The sequence below is a fragment of the Engraulis encrasicolus genome, chromosome 13, assembly GCF_034702125.1.
Source record: "Engraulis encrasicolus isolate BLACKSEA-1 chromosome 13, IST_EnEncr_1.0, whole genome shotgun sequence".
Classification (NCBI taxonomy): Eukaryota; Metazoa; Chordata; class Actinopteri; order Clupeiformes; family Engraulidae; genus Engraulis; species Engraulis encrasicolus.
The window spans coordinates 8,175,045-8,181,044 of NC_085869.1; the positions used below are offsets into that span (position 1 = coordinate 8,175,045).

Consider the following 6,000-nt stretch of genomic DNA (forward strand, 5'->3'; position numbering starts at 1 on the left):
GCAAATACACTGTGGATTGGTCACAACTGTTACTAATAACTCAACCCCTTTACTTTTTCAGCTCTAGACAGATGACCAAAACAGACCATAGAATGTACCTTTTAAAAAAATAGTTTAACCAATGAGTATTCTTAATAGTGTATCTTGTCACAGGGTTGTGTTCAGGTACGTGACAACTGACAACATTGAGAAGACCCAGGAGCGGGAGAAGGGCAGCCTGATGACAGAAGGCGACAGTGTTCTGTGGTCACACCTGAGATGATGGTCCTGAAGAGGAACGAGAGGAGATACTGGGCATATAAATAGAGGCACTGTACGTTGTTTTTCTGTCCATTAACTTTTTACTCTTTTTGGCATACTGTATTTCACTCGCATATGTAGTAATCAGTACGTGTTATTGTTAAAAGGGTCATCGCAGTGGAGGACAATCATGAAAAGGTTGAGGACTTCACTGTGCCCATCCCTGAAGTCCCTCCACTCGGTGCAGCAGCTCTTTCCACCATACTGCCATGCTCTGGGTTGTCCCTGCCACCATCCACCTTTTGGGTCATCCGTGCCGCCAGCCATCACCGTGCCTGCAGCGCCTGGGTCATCCGTGCCACTCCCCACCATGCTGCCAGCCATCACTGTGCCTGCAGCACCTGGGTCATCCCTGCCACCATCCACCGTGCCTTCAACGTCCACAGCACCTCCGGTCTCTGTGAGCCAGTTTGCAGCTCTACTGGCCTCTCCAGTATACAGTATGCTGTAATTGCTAATGGTTTCTCTGAGTGGCCTGACCGGTTAATTGTCCCGTATCCCAACTATTTACCACTAAACAAGTGATTTTGTAATAAGTAGGAGATCTTTGCAATGTTATCAGTATGGTTGGACTCTGATGTTTCAATGCTGTATGTCTTCCTCAAAGAGTAAAACGAATTCTTGGATTTAGTCTTTGAAAAGTAGAGCAGCCCGTTTGTTTGAAACTGTTGTCCTGGACACCAAATAGACTCGAACTGATATCCTTTTTTAAAAGAAACTAGTATCCTTTTTATGTGTGCAGTTTAATGGTAGAACACTATACACTGATGAGCCTTTATAAGTAACAAAGTGAAAACGGAACAAAATTTGACTATTTCTGTCAAAAACTGCGACAAATTCTACATATTGTTTATATAAACCTAGTTCTGGAGGAAGTCTGAGAGTTATTGACAGTTGCCATATCTAGCTTCCGCCTTCGCGTAAATTTAAATTCCTCCTTCCCTCCTTCCCCTGTCATGCACAAAGGCTATCCTAATTGTCCCAGCACCTCCCCCACTCCCTCATCTCACTGGATCACCCAGCTACATGTCCCCTACACTTATGGGGTGGAAGCGGATCTTGTGCCGCATGATCTCCGCAGGGTCCCAGGACAGAGGCCAGCTAACATCGAATTATGCCTATTGCCTATGGTTACCATACTCCAGGGCAAACTCGTGAATTAAATGGTCCTGTTGTTTATGTTTGTTTACTTTTTGTGAGATAAACTGAAACATTGTGTATCTGCTCATTTTTCACATTTTCCTGTTAGCGATATCCCTTTAAATAAAACATCTTGGTTGATATGCACAGGTTTGTTGTAATTGTAATTTCCCTGGTGGACGTTTGCACAACAGTAAAGTAAAAAAGTAGAGGCAGAAAACACTGATTGTTAAAAAGTAACTTTTTAGTTTTTCTCAAAGTTTATTTTAATTTGAAATGATATACTTTTTATTTTTACCTAAGTAGATTCTTTCAATGGTACATTTACTTGTGATTGAGTACAATTTCAACAGAGTAATTATTCTGATTACTTTATTGTTGTGTTTTTCTTATTCCTATTAACCAGAGGTGAAAAGAGTACTAAAATATTTTAGTACTCTTTTCACCTCTGCTTAATAGGAATAAGAATAACACAGCAATAAAGTAATCAGAATAATTAACAATTGATGAAAAAGCAGTAATACTAAAAGGCTCCATGAAATGAGTAAACGTTAACCCATTTTTATCAGTAATAGGTGTTAATAAAAAGCTAAATGAAATGAGTACATTTTAACCAATTTTTAACAGTAACAAGTGGTAATAAAAAGCTACATGAAATGAGTAAACATTAACCCATTTTTATCAGTAATAGGTGTTAATAAAAAGCTACATGAAATGAGTAAATTTTAACCCATTTTTAACAGTAACAAGTGGTGATAAAAAGCTACCTGAAATGAGTAAATGTTACCTCATTTTTACCAGTATTTTTTACTTTGATGTGGTCAGTATAACAGAACTTCTGGAATTGGTTAATCTTAACTGAATATGTAGGGGTACGTAATACTCTATTTAGGACTGTGGAAATCCTTACACCAATTTAATTGAGTAAATCCTATAGATCTCTTTTTACAGTGTAGACGCACTGTACTATTTTTGTGACGTGTGAGACGACAGCTCTCTTTTTTTTTTCTTTGACGCTTGAGTGAATGACATTTCCCTGGGGGTCCCAGAGGCTTGCTAGTAGCCACCATCTCAGAAGAGGAAAGGAGGGAAGAAGGGAAGGAGGTAAGGAGGGAAGGAGAGAAAGAGAGAAGGGGGGAAGGAGAGAAGCAGAGGAGGAGGGAAGGAGAGAAAGAGAGAAGGGGGGAAGGACGGAAGGAGAGGAGGAGGGAAGGAGAGGAGGAGGGAAGGAGAGGAGGAGGGAAGGAGAGGAGGAGAGAAGGAGAGACGGAGAGAAAGAGAGAAGGGGGGAAGGAGGGAAGGAGAGGAGGAGGGAAGGACGGAAGGAGGGAAGGACGGAAGGAGTGAAGGAGTGAAGGAGAGGAGAAGGGAAGGAGAGAAAGAGAGAAGGGGGGAAGGAGAGAAGGAGTGAAGGAGGGAAGGAGAGAAAGAGAGAAGGAGTGAAGGAGGGAAGGAGAGAAAGAGAGAAGCAGAGATGGAGGGAAGGAGAGAAAGAGAGAAGGGGGGAAGGAGGGGAGGAGGGAAGGAGAGAAAGAGAGAAGGGGGGAAGGAGGGAAGGAGAGAAAGAGAGAAGGGGGGAAGGAGGGAAGGAGGGAAGGAGAGAAGTAGGGAAGAAGGGGAGGAGAGAAGGAGAGAAGCAGAGATGGAGGGAAGGAGGGGAGGAGGGGAGGAGGGCAGGGTGTATGTCTCTGGGTCGATGCTGCATATTGCTGCTGCTAGCAAAACAGCATTTATTGAACATTTCCCGAACATGGACAAGGCTTCAATAGACTGAGAGCATGTGTGTGTGTGTGTGTGTGTGTGTGTGTGTGTGTGTGTGTGTGTGTGTGTGTGTGTGTGAAAGAGAGAGAAAGAATGAGAAGAAAAGTAATTGAAAGACAGTGAAGAAGAGAGAGAAAGGAGTAGGCAGCTGCAGTGCAGTTGTTTATGAGGATTAGAGCTTGCTTCAGGGTCTCTCTCTCTTTCTCACGCACGCACACACTCACTCACTCACACACACACAGTCACACCACCACCGCTCACTCACTCACTCACTCACTCACTCACTCACTCACTCACTCACTCACTCACTCACTCACTCACTCACTCACTCACTCACTCACTCACTCACTCACTCACTCACTCACTCACTCACTCACTCACACTCACACACACACACACACACACACACACACACAGTCACACCACCACCGCTACTTACAGAGAGAGGTGAAGCGACTGACAGAGCCAGCCAAAGCGTGTCGCAAAATGACCACACACATGCACGCGCACGCACACACACACACACACACACACAGGCAAACACACACACACACACACACACACGCACACGCACACACACACACACACACTGTGGACAATGTGCCCAGGAGGTCTGGGCATGTCCGGTCGCTGTCTAGACTGGCAGGCGTGCGGCTGGTTGATCAGATGTGATGAATATAATGAGATGAGTTATCATGGGGATAGAGGTGCGTGATTGTTTTGTCCAGATATAGACTGCTTGTAATATAATTAATAGCTGTATTATTATTACATTACATTTAGCTGATGCTTTTATCCAAAGGGTCATTCCACGCCAAATCAACAAGAGCCCGCACGCTTAGGTCTCAAAAAATTCTGAAAATATTACCAAGTGTACCCATGGTACTTAAGAGAAACACTGTAGATTTATTTGAATGTAAGATGTATACTCTCCGTGTTACAGCCAATTTTACTGGGGGAGGGGGGTGCCCATTTTGTTCACACTCTTTTTTTTGTCCAAGTCCACAAGCCAGTAGCTCAAGAACTAAACCATGTAGGAAGCTCAAATTTGGCATGCTGGTACATAGATAGGACTAGTTTGTTGCTAAACTGTCAGTTTTGGTCTGTATGATCCTGCATCGTCATAGCATTCCCTCAAAGATGATACAAATTGTACTGGAGTTTTTGGCTGTGCTCTGTTTAGGCCTTCAGAAGACATATTTCTGCCCAACATAGCCTCTTGATGTTTTTCCCTTCTAGAGACAAGTAGGAACACTCTCATAAAAAGCTATAAATAGAAAGGAAACCCCATCAGTGTTTGACCAGAAGACCTCACAAGTCTGACAAATAATTTTGGGTGTCATTTTCAGAGCTCCAGAACCCCTTGTGGGATTGTCCACAGATTTTTATTTTATTTTTTTCTTCATTCTCCATGAATTCTTCTTTTTAAAAATGCCAATGATACTTGTCTTATGTGATGTTTTCTTGTTTAATTTCCAACCTGAACATGGGAAACCTGCACATTGAGAGCAATATGTTTTCTATGCGTTTCTTCCGCTGCCATCTGCTGGTCAAAAAAAGTAACAACATGACTCTTTGTGCCTGACCTACTGTCTCTTTTGGTGTGCGAACCTGCTCCCACATTGAACGCTCCTGAAATCATTGAAATTGAAAGGGATACCTGCACCCCTGCACAGGGACTCTTGGGTGATCATGTCTGGGCAAAATTTGCATTTGATTATTTAGTCTTTACATTAAATGTTATCGAAATCATGTTGCTCTCTTTTTGCATTTTGCCCATGTTCAGGGTGGAAATTAAAAATGAAAACATCACATAAGACAAGTCTCATTAGCATTTTTAAAAAGAAGACTTCATGGAGAATGAAGAAAAAAATTAAATAAAAATCTATGGACAATCCCACAAGGTGTTCTGGTGCTCTGAAAATGACACCCAAAATGATTTGTCAGGCTTGTGAGGTATTCTGGTCAAACACTGATGGGGTTTCCTTTCTATCTATAGATTTTTATGGGAGTGTTTCTACTTGTATCTACATGGGGAAAAAATCATGAGGCTATGTTGGGCACAAATATGTCTTCTGAAGGCCTAAACAGAGCACAGCCAAAAACTCCAGTACAATTTGCATCATCTTTGAGGGAATGCTATGACGATGCAGGATCATACAGACCAAAACTGACAGTTTTGCAACTAACTATTCCAATCTATGTACCAGCATGCCAAATTTGAGCTTCCTACATGGTTTAGTTCTTGAGCTACGGGCTTGTGAACTTTGACAAAAAAAAGAGTGTGAACAAAATGGGCACCCCCCTCCCCCAGTGAAATTGGCTGTAACATGGAGAGTATACATCTTACATTCAAATAAATTTACAGTGTTTCTCTTAAGTACCATGGGTACACTCAGTAATATTTTCAGAATTTTTTGAGACCTAAGTGCGCGGGCTCTTGTTGATTTGGCGTGGAATGACCCCAAAGCGACTTAAAGATATTGTCAGGGTATTGGTTACACTCCCTGGAGCAATGTGGCTTAGGTGCCTTCCTCAAGGACACTTCAACCGTGGAGGGAGGTGTTAGAAGAGGTACAGTAAGGGATTCAAACCTGCAACCCTCTGATCTCAAGACCACCTCCCTAACCACTAGGTCACGGCGGTGTGTGTACGGACTACAGTGTAACTCACCGTGGTTGCGGTGTCGGCGGTGGCTGTGCAGCAGGTTTGTTTGTGTGTGTGTGTTTGTGTATGGGAGTGTGTGTGTGTGTGTGAGTGTGTTTTTTTTTTGCGGTGCCCGGGGGGTGTTGGGTGCCC

At 43.0% G+C, this 6,000-nt stretch overlaps 1 protein-coding gene across 1 annotated transcript in view; it reads right to left on the reverse strand.

Annotated features, from left to right (window-relative positions):
* Nucleotides 1-6,000, reverse strand: part of si:dkey-91i10.2 (uncharacterized protein LOC555224 homolog) — a 69,393-nt gene that overhangs the window by 31,753 nt on the left and 31,640 nt on the right. The gene's annotated exons all lie outside the window — the stretch shown is intronic.